Below are 24551 nucleotides of genomic sequence, written 5' to 3' on the forward strand. Positions count from 1 at the left end.
GCAATGGTCAGAATGTTTCTATTGCCATTAGGCAAGTTTTTCCTGAGTCTTGGAGTGAGGCACCGGTGATCCTCCAGTCATCTTCTTTTCAGCATTTTCTGGATCTTTTCAGTGTGGCGCTCAGAGGAGGTCCTCCCCTTTGTGCTCCTTTCCAGCTGCCTTTTCCGGAGAGTCAGACCGTCGCTGCTTTGACCTTTATCCTGTGGGACTCCAGCTCCTCCCATCCGAATGGGCGACAAGGCGATTCTTCTTTGTGGATGTGTTCATGGCCTGCCGCCTGCAGTCATGGCAAGGTGTACCGTTGCTGCGGCCAATCGAATCACACCCACGGGGGGGATCTGCCTGTGCTTTCTCACCAGCAAATTCCTGGAAGTCCATATGGCGTCTTTTATGGCGGCTAGGGAGAGCCATTGTAATGTAGTGCATTCAGCCTTCTGATCTGAGCATTGCCTCCTCCCATAGAGCACTAGTTGTGCTGTAAGATCTTCCTTTGCTGGCAAGTACGGGAAGCCGGAGGAGCCAGCTGTCGCCCACTGGTCTACAGCAGCACTGCACTCCCAGAACAGGTGCCTCACCGTCTCTGGCGCGCCACAACCTGGACGGGGGCAAAGAGGAATTCTGGACATGCCCCGGGAGTGCATACCAGTCCTGACCGGGAGAACCTCATGAGCCACCATCCACGACAGATCTTTCAGCCGGTTGGGAAGAAGAGGATGGTTCACCAGGTACCAGACTCTCTTTGACTCCTCTTCTCCAAATTCCCTTACTCGACACACAGGTCTTTGCTCCTGTATGGAAGAAATAAGCAGTCTGTGATTTGTCAGTGCATCCCTGTTTGATCCTTCCAAGTTGAATTTCTGAAGAAAGATTTGTATTTCTTTGTAGTTTTTGTTTAGCGTGAAAGACATTGGAATTCTCAGATCTATGTTTCCTAGACCTAACTTTTTAACATAGACTCCCATCCAAAATCTAACCAATGCAGCTGTCTTTACGCTTTTAGATTTGCCCACAATATGCTTGGTGTGCAAGCTGATATAGTGCGCTCCGAGAAAAGGGTACAGGTCCGGTACACCCTTACCCCCTTTTTCTTTTGGGCTTTTCATTATTTCTCTTTTTAGTCTTTCCCATTTGGAGTTCCACAAAAAATAGAACATTTCTCGTTCTAAGGTTCTCCTGACTCTTAGTGGTGGCATAAATACTGAGCTGATTAACAGAAATAAAGGGAGGATTACTGTTTTCAAGACCAGAACCTTCCCCTCCATTGTTAGCTTTCTTGTTGACCAAAAGCCTAGTCTTTGTCGCACTTTTGAAACTACCTCTGGCCAGTTATTTCCTCCCTCGCCTTCTTTGTCAAACCATACTCCCAAGATTTTCTGGTTATTTGAGGTCACCTGCAGAGAAAGACTCTCCGTTTCAGTATGTGTCCATGGTCCATAAAATTGGATTTTGGTCTTGTGTCTGTTCAATTTTGCTCCAGAAGCTTGACCATACCACTCGGTCAGTTCCAGTGCCCTGGTTATCGACCGGCTGTCTGCACATATAATATTGATGTCATCCATATATAAAAGGCACTTCACATCGAGGCCGCCAGTACCTGGTATGTGAAGACCTTGAATGTATCCGTCTGTCCTTAATATCTGTGCCAAGGGTTCTATGCAGAGAATATATAGTAACGCTGACAAAGGGCAACCTTGTCGCACACCAGAGTTGATGTTAACTTTCTTTGTTAAAAGACCATTCACAGCTACTTTGCTGGAGATGTTTTTGTAGAGCAATTTTATCCATCTGACAAAACGTTCCGGGAGGCCAAGTCTTGCCAACAACGCAAACAGGTACTGATGGGATACGCGATCAAAAACTTTTTCAAAGTCCAAATTCATTATTGCCAAGCGGTTTGACCTGTCTTTAGAGAGGCTGATCAAGTCTCTTATGAGAATGAGATGGTCCGTGATTTTGCGTCCAGGTATGGCACAAACCTGATCCTGATGAACCAGGTCCTCTAGGCAAGATGTTAGTCTTGTGGCAAGGAGTTTGCTGAAAAGTTTACAATCCACATTAAGTAAGGAAATGGGTCTCCAATTCTTTAAGTCTGTCTTTTCTTTGGTTTTGTAGATTAATGTTACTATGCCGGTCCTAAAACTGTCAGGTAATTGGTCCAGGTTTTCAAATTCTGTGAACAATGTTAACATATCTGGTGCTAATAAGTCCCAAAAGGTCAAGTAGAACTCCACAGGGAGCCCATCCATCCCTGGTGATTTTCCTTTCTCAAAGGAAGTCAGACACTTGGTCAATTCTGTCGCTGTTAAATCCTGGACTAACTTCTCAAAATTTGTGTTTAGACTATGGGTGTGCTCCACTTTAGTCAGAATGTCATGTAAGGCTTCTTCATTTAGCAATTTAGTGCTATATAGTTCTCTGTAATAGTCTTCAAGGGTCGTGAGTAATTCTTCTGTGGTTTGGGTTAGGGAGCCATCTCCTTTCTGGAGAGTTACCATGGTGTCAGTTTTACTGATGACTTTCTTAAAGAAAAAACGTGTACACTTTTCCCCCTCTTCTATCTCTCGTTCTCTGCTTCTAATAATGGCTCCTTTACTAACTTTCTCTGTTAATTCCATCATTAAGTTCCATCATTAAGTCTGATAAGATCACTGATAAGAACAGATACTACACTTGATCTTAGCCAAAAGGCCGAGAAGCGATCACTAACCACTTCACTGCCAATGAGAGCAACTCTTGCAGCAGGACACTGGACTCATGGACGCCTGTTAATAGGTGGGACTTGGTGACCCACCTCAAATCCCAGCTCCCCACAAAAGCTTCACATGTCCTGATGTGAATGAAAAAAGCAGCCAGTCAGTAGGAAACACTGTCTTGTATACACACCTATGTCGGTTCTAGAATGTAGGTCGTATGAATTCACAAATATCCATATTTGGATCATTTTTCACGTATACATTTAGAGACACAAATTAACCGTAGACACACAAACAGTTGAAGAAAACTTGACTCATAGGCTTTATGCTGACTGCATTCAAGTGGATTGAATTTAGCCTTCTAGGGTGTTTTGTGTCACTGATGTGGTACCTTTGAACAACAGCATTGAATGAACACAGCCCCTCCACTACATCAAAAGTTGCATGCTGACGCTGATGCAAAACCTTTAACTTGATGACTTTGAGGACCATGCCCCCTCCACTGCATCAAACGTTTGGCCGTGGATGATGTCATCCATGCCCTGCTGCAACAGCAGACTCCTTGAGAGTGCTGTGACTTGCAAACAGTGTTACAGTCTGGCAGAATTTAATTTCACCTAAACAGTCGTTTTAACATTAATCAAGCACTACCAGCTGGACTATAAACTTTTTCTTTGTACCAATTTAAAGATGTGGGCACTGTTCCCAGAAACACTGCAATACTGGGTCAATGCATGGAGTGAATAGAGCAAGCTCCACCTTCACATCCGTTCTTCAAAAATCGGCTTAATACGTTGTCCTCCACTGGAGGACATATCAGATATTAAACTGATAAGAAAAGATACTACACTTGATCTTAGCCAAAAGGCCGAGAAGCGATAACTAATCACTTCACTGCCAATGAGAGCAACTCTTGCAGCAGGACACTGGACTCATGAACGCCTGTTAATAGGTGGGACTTGGTGACCCACCTCAAATCCCAGCTCCCCACAAAAGCTTCACATGTCCTGATGTGAATGAAAAAAGCAGCCAGTCAGTAGGAAACACTGTCTTGTATACACACCTATGTCGGTTCTAGAATGTAGGTCGTATGAATTCACAAATATCCATATTTGGATCATTTTTCACGTATACATTTAGAGACACAAATTAACCGTAGACACACAAACAGTTGAAGAAAACTTGACTCATAGGCTTTATGCTGACTGCATTCAAGTGGATTGAATTTAGCCTTCTAGGGTGTTTTGTGTCACTGATGTGGTACCTTTGAACAACAGCATTGAATGAACACAGCCCCTCCACTACATCAAAAGTTGCATGCTGACGCTGATGCAAAACCTTTAACTTGATGACTTTGAGGACCATGCCCCCTCCACTGCATCAAACGTTTGGCCGTGGATGATGTCATCCATGCCCTGCTGCAACAGCAGACTCCTTGAGAGTGCTGTGACTTGCAAACAGTGTTACAGTCTGGCAGAATTTAATTTCACCTAAACAGTCGTTTTAACATTAATCAAGCACTACCAGCTGGACTATAAACTTTTTCTTTGTACCAATTTAAAGATGTGGGCACTGTTCCCAGAAACACTGCAATACTGGGTCAATGCATGGAGTGAATAGAGCAAGCTCCACCTTCACATCCGTTCTTCAAAAATCGGCTTAATACGTTGTCCTCCACTGGAGGACATATCAGATATTAAACTGATAAGAACAGATACTACACTTGATCTTAGCCAAAAGGCCGAGAAGCGATAACTAACCACTTCACTGCCAATGAGAGCAACTCTTGCAGCAGGACACTGGACTCATGGACGCCTGTTAATAGGTGGGACTTGGTGACCCACCTCAAATCCCAGCTCCCCACAAAAACTTCACATGTCCTGATGTGAATGAAAAAAGCAGCCAGTCAGTAGGAAACACTGTCTTGTATACACACCTATGTCGGTTCTAGAATGTAGGTCGTATGAATTCACAAATATCCATATTTGGATCATTTTTCACGTATACATTTAGAGACACAAATTAACCTTAGACACACAAACAGTTGAAGAAAACTTGACTCATAGGCTTTATGCTGACTGCATTCAAGTGGATTGAATTTAGCCTTCTAGGGTGTTTTGTGTCACTGATGTGGTACCTTTGAACAACAGCATTGAATGAACACAGCCCCTCCACTACATCAAAAGTTGCATGCTGACGCTGATGCAAAACCTTTAACTTGATGACTTTGAGGACCATGCCCCCTCCACTGCATCAAACGTTTGGCCGTGGATGATGTCATCCATGCCCTGCTGCAACAGCAGACTCCTTGAGAGTGCTGTGACTTGCAAACAGTGTTACAGTCTGGCAGAATTTAATTTCACCTAAACAGTCGTTTTAACATTAATCAAGCACTACCAGCTGGACTATAAACTTTTTCTTTGTACCAATTTAAAGATGTGGGCGCTGTTCCCAGAAACACTGCAATACTGGGTCAATGCATGGAGTGAATAGAGCAAGCTCCACCTTCACATCCGTTCTTCAAAAATCGGCTTAATACGTTGTCCTCCACTGGAGGACATATCAGATATTAAACTGATAAGAACAGATTTTTTTTTTAATTAATCTGATAAGAACAGATACTACACTTGATCTTAGCCAAAAGGCCGAGAAGCGATAACTAACCACTTCACTGCCAATGAGAGCAACTCTTGCAGCAGGACACTGGACTCATGGACGCCTGTTAATAGGTGGGACTTGGTGACCCACCTCAAATCCCAGCTCCCCACAAAAGCTTCACATGTCCTGATGTGAATGAAAAAAGCAGCCAGTCAGTAGGAAACACTGTCTTGTATACACACCTATGTCGGTTCTAGAATGTAGGTCGTATGAATTCACAAATATCCATATTTGGATCATTTTTCACGTATACATTTAGAGACACAAATTAACCGTAGACACACAAACAGTTGAAGAAAACTTGACTCATAGGCTTTATGCTGACTGCATTCAAGTGGATTGAATTTAGCCTTCTAGGGTGTTTTGTGTCACTGATGTGGTACCTTTGAACAACAGCATTGAATGAACACAGCCCCTCCACTACATCAAAAGTTGCATGCTGACGCTGATGCAAAACCTTTAACTTGATGACTTTGAGGACCATGCCCCCTCCACTGCATCAAACGTTTGGCCGTGGATGATGTCATCCATGCCCTGCTGCAACAGCAGACTCCTTGAGAGTGCTGTGACTTGCAAACAGTGTTACAGTCTGGCAGAATTTAATTTCACCTAAACTGTCGTTTTAACATTAATCAAGCACTACCAGCTGGACTATAAACTTTTTCTTTGTACCAATTTAAAGATGTGGGCACTGTTCCCAGAAACACTGCAATACTGGGTCAATGCATGGAGTGAATAGAGCAAGCTCCACCTTCACATCCGTTCTTCAAAAATCGGCTTAATACGTTGTCCTCCACAGGAGGACATATCAGATATTAAACTGATAAGAACAGATTTTTTTTTTTAATTAATCTGATAAGAACAGATTTTTTTTTTTTTTTTTTTTTTTTTTTAAAGTTTATTTAGTTATTCAGGTACAACTGCAATGGTCAGAATGTTTCTATTGCCATTAGGCAAGTTTTTCCTGAGTCTTGGAGTGAGGCACCGGTGATCCTCCAGTCATCTTCTTTTCAGCATTTTCTGGATCTTTTCAGTGTGGCGCTCAGAGGAGGTCCTCCCCTTTGTGCTCCTTTCCAGCTGCCTTTTCCGTAGAGTCAGACCGTCGCTGCTTTGACCTTTATCCTGTGGGACTCCAGCTCCTCCCATCCGAATGGGCGACAAGGCGATTCTTCTTTGTGGATGTGTTCATGGCCTGCCGCCTGCAGTCATGGCAAGGTGTACCGTTGCTGCGGCCAATCGGATCACACCCACGGGGGGGATCTGCCTGTGCTTTCTCACCAGCAAATTCCTGGAAGTCCACATGGCGTCTTTTATGGCGGCTAGGGAGAGCCATTGTAATGTAGTGCATTCAGCCTTCTGATCTGAGCATTGCCTCCTCCCATAGAGCACTAGTTGTGCTGTAAGATCTTCCTTTGCTGGCAAGTACGGGAAGCCGGAGGAGCCAGCTGTCGCCCACTGGTCTACAGCAGCACTGCACTCCCAGAACAGGTGCCTCACCGTCTCTGGCGCGCCACAACCTGGACGGGGGCAAAGAGGAATTCTGGACATGCCCCGGGAGTGCATAACAGTCCTGACCGGGAGAACCTCATGAGCCACCATCCACGACAGATCTTTCAGCCGGTTGGGAAGAAGAGGATGGTTCACCAGGTACCAGACTCTCTTTGACTCCTCTTCTCCAAATCCCCTTACTCGACACACAGGTCTTTGCTCCTGTATGGAAGAAATAAGCAGTCTGTGATTTGTCAGTGCATCCCTGTTTGATCCTTCCAAGTTGAATTTCTGAAGAAAGATTTGTATTTCTTTGTAGTTTTTGTTTAGCGTGAAAGACATTGGAATTCTCAGATCAATGTTTCCTAGACCTAACTTTTTAACATAGACTCCCATCCAAAATCTAACCAATGCAGCTGTCTTTACGCTTTTAGATTTGCCCACAATATGCTTGGTGTGCAAGCTGATATAGTGCGCTCCGAGAAAAGGGTACAGGTCCGGTACACCCTTACCCCCTTTTTCTTTTGGGCTTTTCATTATTTCTCTTTTTAGTCTTTCCCATTTGGAGTTCCACAAAAAATAGAACATTTCTCGTTCTAAGGTTCTCCTGACTCTTAGTGGTGGCATAAATACTGAGCTGATTAACAGAAATAAAGGGAGGATTACTGCTTTCAAGACCAGAACCTTCCCCTCCATTGTTAGCTTTCTTGTTGACCAAAAGCCTAGTCTTTGTCGCACTTTTGAAACTACCTCTGGCCAGTTATTTCCTCCCTCGCCTTCTTTGTCAAACCATACTCCCAAGATTTTCTGGTTATTTGAGGTCACCTGCAGAGAAAGACTCTCCGTTTCAGTATGTGTCCATGGTCCATAAAATTGGATTTTGGTCTTGTGTCTGTTCAATTTTGCTCCAGAAGCTTGACCATACCACTCGGTCAGTTCCAGTGCCCTGGTTATCGACCGGCTGTCTGCACATATAATATTGATGTCATCCATATATAAAAGGCACTTCACATCGAGGCCGCCAGTACCTGGTATGTGAAGACCTTGAATGTATCCGTCTGTCCTTAATATCTGTGCCAAGGGTTCTATGCAGAGAATATATAGTAACGCTGACAAAGGGCAACCTTGTCGCACACCAGAGTTAATGTTAACTTTCTTTGTTAAAAGACCATTCACAGCTACTTTGCTGGAGATGTTTTTGTAGAGCAATTTTATCCATCTGACAAAACGTTCCGGGAGGCCAAGTCTTGCCAACAACGCAAACAGGTACTGATGGGATACGCGATCAAAAGCTTTTTCAAAGTCCAAATTCATTATTGCCAAGCGGTTTGACCTGTCTTTAGAGAGGCTGATCAAGTCTCTTATGAGAATGAGATGGTCCGTGATTTTGCGTCCAGGTATGGCACAAACCTGATCCTGATGAACCAGGTCCTCTAGGCAAGATGTTAGTCTTGTGGCAAGGAGTTTGCTGAAAAGTTTACAATCCACATTAAGTAAGGAAATGGGTCTCCAATTCTTTAAGTCTGTCTTTTCTTTGGTTTTGTAGATTAATGTTACTATGCCGGTCCTAAAACTGTCAGGTAATTGGTCCAGGTTTTCAAATTCTGTGAACAATGTTAACATATCTGGTGCTAATAAGTCCCAAAAGGTCAAGTAGAACTCCACAGGGAGCCCATCCATCCCTGGTGATTTTCCTTTCTCAAAGGAAGTCAGACACTTGGTCAATTCTGTCACTGTTAAATCCTGGACTAACTTCTCAAAATTTGTGTTTAGACTATGGGTGTGCTCCACTTTAGTCAGAATGTCATGTAAGGCTTCTTCATTTAGCAATTTAGTGCTATATAGTTCTCTGTAATAGTCTTCAAGGGTCGTGAGTAATTCTTCTGTGGTTTGGGTTAGGGAGCCATCTCCTTTCTGGAGAGTTACCATGGTGTCAGTTTTACTGATGACTTTCTTAAAGAAAAAACGTGTACACTTTTCCCCCTCTTCTATCTCTCGTTCTCTGCTTCTAATAATGGCTCCTTTACTAACTTTCTCTGTTAATTCCATCATTTCTTTTTTTACGTCTTTAATTTCTTCATTAAAATCCATCCCTTGTTTATTTAAATTGTAGTACCTTTGTAAGCGCCTCTGGAGGTCAGTCGTGCGTCTTTTATCTTTTGCTTTTCCCTTTCTGCCTGCTGTTTTAAAGAAGCTCTGAGTTCTTTTTTTAACCATCTCCCACCAGGGAGCTCTAAAAGTATACAGGTCCTGTAGTGTTTGCCATCCCCTGTATAGTTCTTTGTATTCTTCCACAAGATCTTCCTGCTCTAAAAGTGAGCAGTTTAGTTTCCAGAGACCTTTCCCTGGTGTTACACTCAGATTTAACTCAGCTGTGCACGTCAACATGTGGTGGTCTGAAAAAAAGACTGGGGTAAGTGTGGCATTTATGGGGAGACAATCTCTGGTAAACACATAATCTATACGTGATGCTACAGAGTTGTCCCCACTGAACCAAGTGAACCCACCATCAAGCGGATGCAAAGTTTTGTAACAGTCAGTCAGCCTAAAGTCCTGAACCATACGCCGTAGTAAGTGAGATGTTTTATCCAATTTATAAAATGTCCCAGTTTTATTTCGGTCTGTCCTGCTTAGTATGCAGTTAAAGTCCCCTACCATTATAAACGGGGCTCTGCCTAACATAAAACTTTGCACACTGATAAGAACAGATACTACACTTGATCTTAGCCAAAAGGCCGAGAAGCAATAACTAATCACTTCACTCTCAATGAGAGCAACTCTTGCAGCAGGACACTGGACTCATGGACGCCTGTTAATAGGTGGGACTTGGTGACCCACCTCAAATCCCAGCTCCCCACAAAAGCTTCACATGTCCTGATGTGAATGAAAAAAGCAGCCAGTCAGTAGGAAACACTGTCTTGTATACACACCTATGTCGGTTCTAGAATGTAGGTCGTATGAATTCACAAATATCCATATTTGGATCATTTTTCACGTATACATTTAGAGACACAAATTAACCGTAGACACACAAACAGTTGAAGAAAACTTGACTCATAGGCTTTATGCTGACTGCATTCAAGTGGATTGAATTTAGCCTTCTAGGGTGTTTTGTGTCACTGATGTGGTACCTTTGAACAACAGCATTGAATGAACACAGCCCCTCCACTACATCAAAAGTTGCATGCTGACGCTGATGCAAAACCTTTAACTTGATGACTTTGAGGACCATGCCCCCTCCACTGCATCAAACGTTTGGCCGTGGATGATGTCATCCATGCCCTGCTGCAACAGCAGACTCCTTGAGAGTGCTGTGACTTGCAAACAGTGTTACAGTCTGGCAGAATTTAATTTCACCTAAACAGTCGTTTTAACATTAATCAAGCACTACCAGCTGGACTAAAAACTTTTTCTTTGTACCAATTTAAAGATGTGGGCACTGTTCCCAGAAACACTGCAATACTGGGTCAATGCATGGAGTGAATAGAGCAAGCTCCACCTTCACATCCGTTCTTCAAAAATCGGCTTAATACGTTGTCCTCCACTGGAGGACATATCAGATATTAAACTGATAAGAACAGATACTACACTTGATCTTAGCCAAAAGGCCGAGAAGCGATAACTAACCACTTCACTGCCAATGAGAGCAACTCTTGCAGCAGGACACTGGACTCATGGACGCCTGTTAATAGGTGGGACTTGGTGACCCACCTCAAATCCCAGCTCCCCACAAAAGCTTCACATGTCCTGATGTGAATGAAAAAAGCAGCCAGTCAGTAGGAAACACTGTCTTGTATACACACCTATGTCGGTTCTAGAATGTAGGTCGTATGAATTCACAAATATCCATATTTGGATCATTTTTCACGTATACATTTAGAGACACAAATTAACCGTAGACACACAAACAGTTGAAGAAAACTTGACTCATAGGCTTTATGCTGACTGCATTCAAGTGGATTGAATTTAGCCTTCTAGGGTGTTTTGTGTCACTGATGTGGTACCTTTGAACAACAGCATTGAATGAACACAGCCCCTCCACTACATCAAAAGTTGCATGCTGACGCTGATGCAAAACCTTTAACTTGATGACTTTGAGGACCATGCCCCCTCCACTGCATCAAACGTTTGGCCGTGGATGATGTCATCCATGCCCTGCTGCAACAGCAGACTCCTTGAGAGTGCTGTGACTTGCAAACAGTGTTACAGTCTGGCAGAATTTAATTTCACCTAAACAGTCGTTTTAACATTAATCAAGCACTACCAGCTGGACTAAAAACTTTTTCTTTGTACCAATTTAAAGATGTGGGCACTGTTCCCAGAAACACTGCAATATTGGGTCAATGCATGGAGTGAATAGAGCAAGCTCCACCTTCACATCCGTTCTTCAAAAATCGGCTTAATACGTTGTCCTCCACTGGAGGACATATCAGATATTAAACTGATAAGAACAGATACTACACTTGATCTTAGCCAAAAGGCCGAGAAGCGATAACTAACCACTTCACTGCCAATGAGAGCAACTCTTGCAGCAGGACACTGGACTCATGGACGCCTGTTAATAGGTGGGACTTGGTGACCCACCTCAAATCCCAGCTCCCCACAAAAACTTCACATGTCCTGATGTGAATGAAAAAAGCAGCCAGTCAGTAGGAAACACTGTCTTGTATACACACCTATGTCGGTTCTAGAATGTAGGTCGTATGAATTCACAAATATCCATATTTGGATCATTTTTCACGTATACATTTAGAGACACAAATTAACCGTAGACACACAAACAGTTGAAGAAAACTTGACTCATAGGCTTTATGCTGACTGCATTCAAGTGGATTGAATTTAGCCTTCTAGGGTGTTTTGTGTCACTGATGTGGTACCTTTGAACAACAGCATTGAATGAACACAGCCCCTCCACTACATCAAAAGTTGCATGCTGACGCTGATGCAAAACCTTTAACTTGATGACTTTGAGGACCATGCCCCCTCCACTGCATCAAACGTTTGGCAGTGGATGATGTCATCCATGCCCTGCTGCAACAGCAGACTCCTTGAGAGTGCTGTGACTTGCAAACAGTGTTACAGTCTGGCAGAATTTAATTTCACCTAAACAGTCGTTTTAACATTAATCAAGCACTACCAGCTGGACTAAAAACTTTTTCTTTGTACCAATTTAAAGATGTTGGCACTGTTCCCAGAAACACTGCAATACTGGGTCAATGCATGGAGTGAATAGAGCAAGCTCCACCTTCACATCCGTTCTTCAAAAATCGGCTTAATATGTTGTCCTCCACTGGAGGACATATCAGATATTAAACTGATAAGAACAGATACTACACTTGATCTTAGCCAAAAGGCCAAGAAGCGATCACTAACCACTTCACTGCCAATGAGAGCAACTCTTGCAGCAGGACACTGGACTCATGGACGCCTGTTAATAGGTGGGACTTGGTGACCCACCTCAAATCCCAGCTCCCCACAAAAGCTTCACATGTCCTGATGTGAATGAAAAAAGCAGCCAGTCAGTAGGAAACACTGTCTTGTATACACACCTATGTCGGTTCTAGAATGTAGGTCGTATGAATTCACAAATATCCATATTTGGATCATTTTTCACGTATACATTTAGAGACACAAATTAACCGTAGACACACAAACAGTTGAAGAAAACTTGACTCATAGGCTTTATGCTGACTGCATTCAAGTGGATTGAATTTAGCCTTCTAGGGTGTTTTGTGTCACTGATGTGGTACCTTTGAACAACAGCATTGAATGAACACAGCCCCTCCACTACATCAAAAGTTGCATGCTGACGCTGATGCAAAACCTTTAACTTGATGACTTTGAGGACCATGCCCCCTCCACTGCATCAAACGTTTGGCCGTGGATGATGTCATCCATGCCCTGCTGCAACAGCAGACTCCTTGAGAGTGCTGTGACTTGCAAACAGTGTTACAGTCTGGCAGAATTTAATTTCACCTAAACAGTCGTTTTAACATTAATCAAGCACTACCAGCTGGACTATAAACTTTTTCTTTGTACCAATTTAAAGATGTGGGCACTGTTCCCAGAAACACTGCAATACTGGGTCAATGCATGGAGTGAATAGAGCAAGCTCCACCTTCACATCCGTTCTTCAAAAATCGGCTTAATACGTTGTCCTCCACTGGAGGACATATCAGATATTAAACTGATAAGAAAAGATACTACACTTGATCTTAGCCAAAAGGCCGAGAAGCGATAACTAATCACTTCACTGCCAATGAGAGCAACTCTTGCAGCAGGACACTGGACTCATGAACGCCTGTTAATAGGTGGGACTTGGTGACCCACCTCAAATCCCAGCTCCCCACAAAAGCTTCACATGTCCTGATGTGAATGAAAAAAGCAGCCAGTCAGTAGGAAACACTGTCTTGTATACACACCTATGTCGGTTCTAGAATGTAGGTCGTATGAATTCACAAATATCCATATTTGGATCATTTTTCACGTATACATTTAGAGACACAAATTAACCGTAGACACACAAACAGTTGAAGAAAACTTGACTCATAGGCTTTATGCTGACTGCATTCAAGTGGATTGAATTTAGCCTTCTAGGGTGTTTTGTGTCACTGATGTGGTACCTTTGAACAACAGCATTGAATGAACACAGCCCCTCCACTACATCAAAAGTTGCATGCTGACGCTGATGCAAAACCTTTAACTTGATGACTTTGAGGACCATGCCCCCTCCACTGCATCAAACGTTTGGCCGTGGATGATGTCATCCATGCCCTGCTGCAACAGCAGACTCCTTGAGAGTGCTGTGACTTGCAAACAGTGTTACAGTCTGGCAGAATTTAATTTCACCTAAACAGTCGTTTTAACATTAATCAAGCACTACCAGCTGGACTATAAACTTTTTCTTTGTACCAATTTAAAGATGTGGGCACTGTTCCCAGAAACACTGCAATACTGGGTCAATGCATGGAGTGAATAGAGCAAGCTCCACCTTCACATCCGTTCTTCAAAAATCGGCTTAATACGTTGTCCTCCACTGGAAGACATATCAGATATTAAACTGATAAGAACAGATACTACACTTGATCTTAGCCAAAAGGCCGAGAAGCGATCACTAACCACTTCACTGCCAATGAGAGCAACTCTTGCAGCAGGACACTGGACTCATGGACGCCTGTTAATAGGTGGGACTTGGTGACCCACCTCAAATCCCAGCTCCCCACAAAAGCTTCACATGTCCTGATGTGAATGAAAAAAGCAGCCAGTCAGTAGGAAACACTGTCTTGTATACACACCTATGTCGGTTCTAGAATGTAGGTCGTATGAATTCACAAATATCCATATTTGGATCATTTTTCACGTATACATTTAGAGACACAAATTAACCGTAGACACACAAACAGTTGAAGAAAACTTGACTCATAGGCTTTATGCTGACTGCATTCAAGTGGATTGAATTTAGCCTTCTAGGGTGTTTTGTGTCACTGATGTGGTACCTTTGAACAACAGCATTGAATGAACACAGCCCCTCCACTACATCAAAAGTTGCATGCTGACGCTGATGCAAAACCTTTAACTTGATGACTTTGAGGACCATGCCCCCTCCACTGCATCAAACGTTTGGCCGTGGATGATGTCATCCATGCCCTGCTGCAACAGCAGACTCCTTGAGAGTGCTGTGACTTGCAAACAGTGTTACAGTCTGGCAGAATTTAATTTCACCTAAACAGTCGTTTTAACATTAATCAAGCACTACCAGCTGGACTATAAACTTTTTCTTTGTACCAATTTAAAGATGTGGGCACTGTTCCCAGAAACACTGCAATACTGGGTCAATGCATGGAGTGAATAGAGCAAGCTCCACCTTCACATCCGTTCTTCAAAAATCGGCTTAATACGTTGTCCTCCACTGGAGGACATATCAGATATTAAACTGATAAGAACAGATACTACACTTGATCTTAGCCAAAAGGCCGAGAAGCGATAACTAACCACTTCACTGCCAATGAGAGCAACTCTTGCAGCAGGACACTGGACTCATGGACGCCTGTTAATAGGTGGGACTTGGTGACCCACCTCAAATCCCAGCTCCCCACAAAAACTTCACATGTCCTGATGTGAATGAAAAAAGCAGCCAGTCAGTAGGAAACACTGTCTTGTATACACACCTATGTCGGTTCTAGAATGTAGGTCGTATGAATTCACAAATATCCATATTTGGATCATTTTTCACGTATACATTTAGAGACACAAATTAACCTTAGACACACAAACAGTTGAAGAAAACTTGACTCATAGGCTTTATGCTGACTGCATTCAAGTGGATTGAATTTAGCCTTCTAGGGTGTTTTGTGTCACTGATGTGGTACCTTTGAACAACAGCATTGAATGAACACAGCCCCTCCACTACATCAAAAGTTGCATGCTGACGCTGATGCAAAACCTTTAACTTGATGACTTTGAGGACCATGCCCCCTCCACTGCATCAAACGTTTGGCAGTGGATGATGTCATCCATGCCCTGCTGCAACAGCAGACTCCTTGAGAGTGCTGTGACTTGCAAACAGTGTTACAGTCTGGCAGAATTTAATTTCACCTAAACAGTCGTTTTAACATTAATCAAGCACTACCAGCTGGACTATAAACTTTTTCTTTGTACCAATTTAAAGATGTGGGCGCTGTTCCCAGAAACACTGCAATACTGGGTCAATGCATGGAGTGAATAGAGCAAGCTCCACCTTCACATCCGTTCTTCAAAAATCGGCTTAATACGTTGTCCTCCACTGGAGGACATATCAGATATTAAACTGATAAGAACAGATTTTTTTTTTTAATTAATCTGATAAGAACAGATACTACACTTGATCTTAGCCAAAAGGCCGAGAAGCGATAACTAACCACTTCACTGCCAATGAGAGCAACTCTTGCAGCAGGACACTGGACTCATGGACGCCTGTTAATAGGTGGGACTTGGTGACCCACCTCAAATCCCAGCTCCCCACAAAAGCTTCACATGTCCTGATGTGAATGAAAAAAGCAGCCAGTCAGTAGGAAACACTGTCTTGTATACACACCTATGTCGGTTCTAGAATGTAGGTCGTATGAATTCACAAATATCCATATTTGGATCATTTTTCACGTATACATTTAGAGACACAAATTAACCGTAGACACACAAACAGTTGAAGAAAACTTGACTCATAGGCTTTATGCTGACTGCATTCAAGTGGATTGAATTTAGCCTTCTAGGGTGTTTTGTGTCACTGATGTGGTACCTTTGAACAACAGCATTGAATGAACACAGCCCCTCCACTACATCAAAAGTTGCATGCTGACGCTGATGCAAAACCTTTAACTTGATGACTTTGAGGACCATGCCCCCTCCACTGCATCAAACGTTTGGCCGTGGATGATGTCATCCATGCCCTGCTGCAACAGCAGACTCCTTGAGAGTGCTGTGACTTGCAAACAGTGTTACAGTCTGGCAGAATTTAATTTCACCTAAACTGTCGTTTTAACATTAATCAAGCACTACCAGCTGGACTATAAACTTTTTCTTTGTACCAATTTAAAGATGTGGGCACTGTTCCCAGAAACACTGCAATACTGGGTCAATGCATGGAGTGAATAGAGCAAGCTCCACCTTCACATCCGTTCTTCAAAAATCGGCTTAATACGTTGTCCTCCACAGGAGGACATATCAGATATTAAACTGATAAGAACAGATTTTTTTTTTTAATTAATCTGATAAGAACAGATTTTTTTTTTTTTTTTTTTTAAAGTTTATTTAGTTATTCAGGTACAACTGCAATGGTCAGAATGTTTCTATTGCCATTAGGCAAGTTTTTCCTGAGTCTTGGAGTGAGGCACCGGTGATCCTCCAGTCATCTTCTTTTCAGCATTTTCTGGATCTTTTCAGTGTGGCGCTCAGAGGAGGTCCTCCCCTTTGTGCTCCTTTCCAGCTGCCTTTTCCGTAGAGTCAGACCGTCGCTGCTTTGACCTTTATCCTGTGGGACTCCAGCTCCTCCCATCCGAATGGGCGACAAGGCGATTCTTCTTTGTGGATGTGTTCATGGCCTGCCGCCTGCAGTCATGGCAAGGTGTACCGTTGCTGCGGCCAATCGTATCACACCCACGGGGGGGATCTGCCTGTGCTTTCTCACCAGCAAATTCCTGGAAGTCCACATGGCGTCTTTTATGGCGGCTAGGGAGAGCCATTGTAATGTAGTGCATTCAGCCTTCTGATCTGAGCATTGCCTCCTCCCATAGAGCACTAGTTGTGCTGTAAGATCTTCCTTTGCTGGCAAGTACGGGAAGCCGGAGGAGCCAGCTGTCGCCCACTGGTCTACAGCAGCACTGCACTCCCAGAACAGGTGCCTCACCGTCTCTGGCGCGCCACAACCTGGACGGGGGCAAAGAGGAATTCTGGACATGCCCCGGGAGTGCATAACAGTCCTGACCGGGAGAACCTCATGAGCCACCATCCACGACAGATCTTTCAGCCGGTTGGGAAGAAGAGGATGGTTCACCAGGTACCAGACTCTCTTTGACTCCTCTTCTCCAAATCCCCTTACTCGACACACAGGTCTTTGCTCCTGTATGGAAGAAATAAGCAGTCTGTGATTTGTCAGTGCATCCCTGTTTGATCCTTCCAAGTTGAATTTCTGAAGAAAGATTTGTATTTCTTTGTAGTTTTTGTTTAGCGTGAAAGACATTGGAATTCTCAGATCAATGTTTCCTAGACCTAACTTTTTAACATAGACTCCCATCCAAAATCTAACCAATGCAGCTGTCTTTACGCTTTTAGATTTGCCCACAATATGCTTGGTGTGCAAGCTGATATAGTGCGCTCCGAGAAAAGGGTACAGGTCCGGTACACCCTTACCCCCTTTTTCTTTTGGGCTTTTCATTATTTCTCTTTTTAGTCTTTCCCATTTGGAGTTCCACAAAAAATAGAACATTTCTCGTTCTAAGGTTCTCCTGACTCTTAGTGGTGGCATAAATACTGAGCTGATTAACAGAAATAAAGGGAGGATTACTGCTTTCAAGACCAGAACCTTCCCCTCCATTGTTAGCTTTCTTGTTGACCAAAAGCCTAGTCTTTGTCGCACTTTTGAAACTACCTCTGGCCAGTTATTTCCTCCCTCGCCTTCTTTGTCAAACCATACTCCCAAGATTTTCTGGTTATTTGAGGTCACCTGCAGAGAAAGACTCTCCGTTTCAGTATGTGTCCATGGTCCATAAAATTGGATTTTGGTCTTGTGTCTGTTCAATTTTGCTCCAGAAGCTTGACCATACCACTCGGTCAGTTCCAGTGCCCTGGTTATCGACCGGCTGTCTGCACATATAATATTGATGTCATCCATATATAAAAGGCACTTCACATCGAGGCCGCCAGTACCTGGTATGTGAAGACCTTGAATGTATCCGTCTGTCCTTAATATCTGTGCCAAGGGTTCTATGCAGAGAATATATAGTAACGCTGACAAAGGGCAACCTTGTCGCACACCAGAGTTAATGTTAACTTTCTTTGTTAAAAGACCATTCACAGCTACTTTGCTGGAGATGTTTTTGTAGAGCAATTTTATCCATCTGACAAAACGTTCCGGGAGGCCAAGTCTTGCCAACAACGCAAACAGGTACTGATGGGATACGCGATCAAAAGCTTTTTCAAAGTCCAAATTCATTATTGCCAAGCGGTTTGACCTGTCTTTAGAGAGGCTGATCAAGTCTCTTATGAGAATGAGATGGTCCGTGATTTTGCGTCCAGGTATGGCACAAACCTGATCCTGATGAACCAGGTCCTCTAGGCAAGATGTTAGTCTTGTGGCAAGGAGTTTGCTGAAAAGTTTACAATCCACATTAAGTAAGGAAATGGGTCTCCAATTCTTTAAGTCTGTCTTTTCTTTGGTTTTGTAGATTAATGTTACTATGCCGGTCCTAAAACTGTCAGGTAATTGGTCCAGGTTTTCAAATTCTGTGAACAATGTTAACATATCTGGTGCTAATAAGTCCCAAAAGGTCAAGTAGAACTCCACAGGGAGCCCATCCATCCCTGGTGATTTTCCTTTCTCAAAGGAAGTCAGACACTTGGTCAATTCTGTCACTGTTAAATCCTGGACTAACTTCTCAAAATTTGTGTTTAGACTATGGGTGTGCTCCACTTTAGTCAGAATGTCATGTAAGGCTTCTTCATTTAGCAATTTAGTGCTATATAGTTCTCTGTAATAGTCTTCAAGGGTCGTGAGTAATTCTTCTGTGGTTTGGGTTAGGGAGCCATCTCCTTTCTGGAGAGTTACCATGGTGTCAGTTTTACTGATGACTTTCTTAAAGAAAAAACGTGTACACTTTTCCCCCTCTTCTATCTCTCGTTCTCTGCTTCTAATAATGGCTCCTTTACTAACTTTCTCTGTTAATTCCATCATTTCTTTTTTTACGTCTTTAATTTCTTCATTAAAATCCATCCCTTGTTTATTTAAATTGTAGTACCTTTGTAAGCGCCTCTGGAGGTCAGTCGTGCGTCTTTTATCTTTTGCTTTTCCCTTTCTGCCTGCTGTTTTAAAGAAGCTCTGAGTTCTTTTTTTAACCATCTCCCACCAGGGAGCTCTAAAAGTATACAGGTCCTGTAGTGTTTGCCATCCCCTGTATAGTTCTTTGTATTCTTCCACAAGATCTTCCTGCTCTAAAAGTGAGCAGTTTAGTTTCCAGAGACCTTTCCCTGGTGTTACACTCAGATTTAACTCAGCTGTGCACGTCAACATGTGGTGGTCTGAAAAAAAGACTGGGGTAAGTGTGGCATTTATGGGGAGACAATCTCTGGTAAACACATAATCTATACGTGATGCTACAGAGTTGTCCCCACTGAACCAAGTGAACCCACCATCAAGCGGATGCAAAGTTTTGTAACAGTCAGTCAGCCTAAAGTCCTGAACCATACGCCGTAGTAAGTGAGATGTTTTATCCAATTTATAAAATGTCCCAGTTTTATTTCGGTCTGTCCTGCTTAGTATGCAGTTAAAGTCCCCTACCATTATAAACGGGGCTCTGCCTAACATAAAACTTTGCACATCTTCTAAAAGTTTGTATCTTGCATTCTTATCATTGTAACCATAAAGGTTCAAAACGTTCAAGTCTCTGCCCATAAATGATAAGCGTGCTAACAGGGCTCTGCCATCTCGTATAACAGTGAAACCTTTAACCGATATATAAGGGTTTTTAATCAAGATAGCCACACCGTCATTTTTGTTTTCATTTGACCCACTCCATAGCGATCTATTTGGCCACAGATCTTCCCACGTTTTATAACTACTGCAGTACGGGATGCCGCACTCTTGTAGACAAATTACATCGGACTTCACACTTTGCAGGTATGTCAGGATGCCATTGGCTCTGACTTGAGATTTTATACTTCTTACATTTATTGTCACTAGAGTAATTGTCATAAGTATGAAAAAGAAAGTTAAGGCAGGTATTGTCATGTAAGGGAGGGAGACCAGGTTAGTAATAGTCAGTTTATGTCCCATCTGTTGGGAGGAAATCTCTGTCAATGTCTTGGGCCGTCAGGACTAACGGGTTGGGTTTCTTTGAATTTTCAACTGCTGATGTATTTTCCTGATGAAAGTCAGCTTCAAGTGAGTTTAAGGGGGTCGACTGTAGATTAAAAGCCAAAAAGGAAATTTCATTGGGGGAGTCTGGTGGGAGGAACACACGTGATTCTTCACTGAAGGATTCCTTCGTAGGATCCTCAGTTCTGCCCTTCTTTTCTACTGCCAGCAGAGAGTCTGATGGCGAGACCGGAGCTGGTCTTTTAGGTTGTCCATCGTGAAGAATCCTGTGGTCATTTTTCATAGTCATGTCTTTTCTTACATTTTGTTCGATTTTACCATTGTCTTTCTCTAGTTCACTGATTGGGAGGATTTGGAGTGGCTCTTCCTCTTTGTCAGTTATCATTTGCGCAATCTCCTGCAGGTGTGCTGCATCAGGAGGTGTCTCATTAGTGAGACCTACCACAGGTGTGTCAGGTTTGCTCTTCCCAGTTTTAAGTTTATTTGCAAATGACTTAGGACAGTTTCTAAAGAGATGGTTTGTTTCACCACAGAGGTTACATTGACGGCCATTTGGGCACTCCTCATACACATGACCAGTGTGTCTACATTTACCACAGAAAGGTTTTGAACAATCTTCCACCAGATGGCCATGCTCTCCACACCTTCTGCAAAGTTTAGGTTGTCCTTGGTAGTAAACATAACCTCTATTCTCCCCCAGCACTATCAGGGATGGGAGATGTTTTAGACCCTGGAAACCTTGTGGGTCTTGTCTTAGATTGACAGGCACTCGCCAGGCACAGTTCCAAATACCGTCTACATCCCTAACCTTAACAGCTTGACCTTTTACAGAACAGTATCTGCCCAACCACACACAAATGTCTTCTGCATTAACAGTTTCATTAAACATTTTGACAATGACGGTTTTCATTGAATTGTCTGTAAGCTTTTCTACTGTGAAAAGTGCAAAATGGGATTTCATGTTTTCAAAACGAGTCCAGAATTCGCTGAGAGTAGAGCTAGTTCGAAAGCTTACATCAAAACCTTTGTTCAATGGTAAGGTCAAGATACAGTTCAGGTCTTCAGGTTTGAAACCTAGGGTTTTCTGGACCAAGTTCCTTGAAAAATCAAGCCTGGACATGTAAGTTACCTTACCTTCAATTTCCTGAAAGGTAAACCGGACGCTGTGGTGCCTCCGCATGCCCGCAGAAGCTGCTGACATTTTGGAGGCACCACAGGCGGGTGAGCTTGGCAGGAGTAATTACCTTAACTTGGATTGCTCCAGGACACCTGAACAGAAAAAGGACATTGACAGTTCAGTAGGAAAAGTAAACGTTCAATTGCGCAGCACCGATATCTCCAGTAGTTTGTACGATGGCAAGTCACAACAGACGAGCATCAACAACCGTCGGAGTGATCACAGTCTCTGTCGTTTGGCAAGATGCAAGGACAGCTCTGATAAGAACAGATACTACACTTGATCCTAGCCAAAAGGCCGAGAAGCGATAACTAACCACTTCACTGCCAATGAGAGCAACTCTTGCAGCAGGACACTGGACTCATGGACGCCTGTTAATAGGTGGGACTTGGTGACCCACCTCAAATCCCAGCTCCCCACAAAAGCTTCACATGTCATGATGTGAATGAAAAAAGCAGCCAGTCAGTAGGAAACACTGTCTTGTATACACACCTATGTCGGTTCTAGAATGTAGGTCGTATGAATTCACAAATATCCATATTTGGATCATTTTTCACGTATACATTTAGAGACACAAATTAACCGTAGACACACAAACAGTTGAAGAAAACTTGACTCATAGGCTTTATGCTGACTGCATTCAAGTGGATTGAATTTAGCCTTCTAGGGTGTTTTGTGTCACTGATGTGGTACCTTTGAACAACAGCATTGAATGAACACAGCCCCTCCACTACATCAAAAGTTGCATGCTGACGCTGATACAAAACCTTTAACTTGATGACTTTGAGGACCATGCCCCCTCCACTGCATCAAACGTTTGGCCGTGGATGATGTCATCCATGCCCTGCTGCAACAGCAGACTCCTTGAGAGTGCTGTGACTTGCAAACAGTGTTACAGTCTGGCAGAATTTAATTTCACCTAAACAGTCGTTTTAACATTAATCAAGCACTACCAGCTGGACTAAAAACTTTTTCTTTGTACCAATTTAAAGATGTGGGCACTGTTCCCAGAAACACTGCAATACTGGGTCAATGCATGGAGTGAATAGAGCAAGCTCCACCTTCACATCCGTTCTTCAAAAATCAGCTTAATACGTTGTCCTCCACTGGAGGACATATCAGATATTAAACTGATAAGAACAGATTTTTTTTTTTTTTTTTTTTTTTTAAAAGTTTATTTAGTTATTCAGGTACAACTGCAATGGTCAGAATGTTTCTATTGCCATTAGGCAAGTTTTTCCTGAGTCTTGGAGTGAGGCACCGGTGATCCTCCAGTCATCTTCTTTTCAGCATTTTCTGGATCTTTTCAGTGTGGCGCTCAGAGGAGGTCCTCCCCTTTGTGCTCCTTTCCAGCTGCCTTTTCCGGAGAGTCAGACCGTCGCTGCTTTGACCTTTATCCTGTGGGACTCCAGCTCCTCCCATCCGAATGGGCGACAAGGCGATTCTTCTTTGTGGATGTGTTCATGGCCTGCCGCCTGCAGTCATGGCAAGGTGTACCGTTGCTGCGGCCAATCGAATCACACCCACGGGGGGGATCTGCCTGTGCTTTCTCACCAGCAAATTCCTGGAAGTCCACATGGCGTCTTTTATGGCGGCTAGGGAGAGCCATTGTAATGTAGTGCATTCAGCGTTCTGATCTGAGCATTGCCTCCTCCCATAGAGCACTAGTTGTGCTGTAAGATCTTCCTTTGCTGGCAAGTACGGGAAGCCGGAGGAGCCAGCTGTCGCCCACTGGTCTACAGCAGCACTGCACTCCCAGAACAGGTGCCTCACCGTCTCTGGCGCGCCACAACCTGGACGGGGGCAAAGAGGAATTCTGGACATGCCCCGGGAGTGCATAACAGTCCTGACCGGGAGAACCTCATGAGCCACCATCCACGACAGATCTTTCAGCCGGTTGGGAAGAAGAGGATGGTTCACCAGGTACCAGACTCTCTTTGACTCCTCTTCTCCAAATCCCCTTACTCGACACACAGGTCTTTGCTCCTGTATGGAAGAAATAAGCAGTCTGTGATTTGTCAGTGCATCCCTGTTTGATCCTTCCAAGTTGAATTTCTGAAGAAAGATTTGTATTTCTTTGTAGTTTTTGTTTAGCGTGAAAGACATTGGAATTCTCAGATCAATGTTTCCTAGACCTAACTTTTTAACATAGACTCCCATCCAAAATCTAACCAATGCAGCTGTCTTTACGCTTTTAGATTTGCCCACAATATGCTTGGTGTGCAAGCTGATATAGTGCGCTCCGAGAAAAGGGTACAGGTCCGGTACACCCTTACCCCCTTTTTCTTTTGGGCTTTTCATTATTTCTCTTTTTAGTCTTTCCCATTTGGAGTTCCACAAAAAATAGAACATTTCTCGTTCTAAGGTTCTCCTGACTCTTAGTGGTGGCATAAATACTGAGCTGATTAACAGAAATAAAGGGAGGATTACTGCTTTCAAGACCAGAACCTTCCCCTCCATTGTTAGCTTTCTTGTTGACCAAAAGCCTAGTCTTTGTCGCACTTTTGAAACTACCTCTGGCCAGTTATTTCCTCCCTCGCCTTCTTTGTCAAACCATACTCCCAAGATTTTCTGGTTATTTGAGGTCACCTGCAGAGAAAGACTCTCCGTTTCAGTATGTGTCCATGGTCCATAAAATTGGATTTTGGTCTTGTGTCTGTTCAATTTTGCTCCAGAAGCTTGACCATACCACTCGGTCAGTTCCAGTGCCCTGGTTATCGACCGGCTGTCTGCACATATAATATTGATGTCATCCATATATAAAAGGCACTTCACATCGAGGCCGCCAGTACCTGGTATGTGAAGACCTTGAATGTATCCGTCTGTCCTTAATATCTGTGCCAAGGGTTCTATGCAGAGAATATATAGTAACGCTGACAAAGGGCAACCTTGTCGCACACCAGAGTTAATGTTAACTTTCTTTGTTAAAAGACCATTCACAGCTACTTTGCTGGAGATGTTTTTGTAGAGC

At 43.3% G+C, this 24551-nt stretch overlaps 12 non-coding genes and 4 pseudogenes across 12 annotated transcripts; all 16 read right to left on the reverse strand.

Annotated features, from left to right (window-relative positions):
• Positions 1–2579: 2579 nt before the first annotated feature.
• On the reverse strand, positions 2580–2700 carry LOC144992926 (U2 spliceosomal RNA; annotated as a pseudogene).
• Positions 2701–3382: 682 nt separating this feature from the next.
• Positions 3383–3573, reverse strand: LOC144992814 (U2 spliceosomal RNA). Its single transcript, XR_013656877.1, has one exon. It is a non-coding gene; the product is annotated as a U2 spliceosomal RNA (small nuclear RNA).
• Positions 3574–4255: 682 nt separating this feature from the next.
• LOC144992592 (U2 spliceosomal RNA) lies at positions 4256–4446 on the reverse strand. The gene has a single exon (XR_013656662.1). It is a non-coding gene; the product is annotated as a U2 spliceosomal RNA (small nuclear RNA).
• A 682-nt stretch (positions 4447–5128) lies between these two features.
• Positions 5129–5350, reverse strand: LOC144992873 (U2 spliceosomal RNA; annotated as a pseudogene).
• Positions 5351–6032: 682 nt separating this feature from the next.
• Positions 6033–6220, reverse strand: LOC144992889 (U2 spliceosomal RNA). Its single transcript, XR_013656941.1, has one exon. It is a non-coding gene; the product is annotated as a U2 spliceosomal RNA (small nuclear RNA).
• Positions 6221–9408: 3188 nt separating this feature from the next.
• On the reverse strand, positions 9409–9586 carry LOC144992932 (U2 spliceosomal RNA; annotated as a pseudogene).
• A 682-nt stretch (positions 9587–10268) lies between these two features.
• LOC144992593 (U2 spliceosomal RNA) lies at positions 10269–10459 on the reverse strand. The gene has a single exon (XR_013656663.1). It is a non-coding gene; the product is annotated as a U2 spliceosomal RNA (small nuclear RNA).
• A 682-nt stretch (positions 10460–11141) lies between these two features.
• LOC144992798 (U2 spliceosomal RNA) lies at positions 11142–11332 on the reverse strand. The gene has a single exon (XR_013656862.1). It is a non-coding gene; the product is annotated as a U2 spliceosomal RNA (small nuclear RNA).
• Positions 11333–12014: 682 nt separating this feature from the next.
• LOC144992789 (U2 spliceosomal RNA) lies at positions 12015–12205 on the reverse strand. The gene has a single exon (XR_013656853.1). It is a non-coding gene; the product is annotated as a U2 spliceosomal RNA (small nuclear RNA).
• Positions 12206–12887: 682 nt separating this feature from the next.
• LOC144992815 (U2 spliceosomal RNA) lies at positions 12888–13078 on the reverse strand. Its single transcript, XR_013656878.1, has one exon. It is a non-coding gene; the product is annotated as a U2 spliceosomal RNA (small nuclear RNA).
• A 682-nt stretch (positions 13079–13760) lies between these two features.
• On the reverse strand, positions 13761–13951 carry LOC144992763 (U2 spliceosomal RNA). The gene has a single exon (XR_013656830.1). It is a non-coding gene; the product is annotated as a U2 spliceosomal RNA (small nuclear RNA).
• A 682-nt stretch (positions 13952–14633) lies between these two features.
• On the reverse strand, positions 14634–14824 carry LOC144992595 (U2 spliceosomal RNA). Its single transcript, XR_013656665.1, has one exon. It is a non-coding gene; the product is annotated as a U2 spliceosomal RNA (small nuclear RNA).
• Positions 14825–15506: 682 nt separating this feature from the next.
• Positions 15507–15729, reverse strand: LOC144992875 (U2 spliceosomal RNA; annotated as a pseudogene).
• Positions 15730–16411: 682 nt separating this feature from the next.
• Positions 16412–16599, reverse strand: LOC144992890 (U2 spliceosomal RNA). Its single transcript, XR_013656942.1, has one exon. It is a non-coding gene; the product is annotated as a U2 spliceosomal RNA (small nuclear RNA).
• A 5097-nt stretch (positions 16600–21696) lies between these two features.
• Positions 21697–21889, reverse strand: LOC144992952 (U2 spliceosomal RNA). Its single transcript, XR_013656982.1, has one exon. It is a non-coding gene; the product is annotated as a U2 spliceosomal RNA (small nuclear RNA).
• A 682-nt stretch (positions 21890–22571) lies between these two features.
• On the reverse strand, positions 22572–22758 carry LOC144992901 (U2 spliceosomal RNA). The gene has a single exon (XR_013656948.1). It is a non-coding gene; the product is annotated as a U2 spliceosomal RNA (small nuclear RNA).
• Between the last annotated feature and the right edge of the window lie 1793 nt (positions 22759–24551).

Source organism: Oryzias latipes, chromosome 6, assembly GCF_053564925.1.
Source record: "Oryzias latipes strain Hd-rR chromosome 6, Olatipes_Hd-rR_3.1".
In the NCBI taxonomy this organism is placed as follows: domain Eukaryota; kingdom Metazoa; phylum Chordata; class Actinopteri; order Beloniformes; family Adrianichthyidae; genus Oryzias; species Oryzias latipes.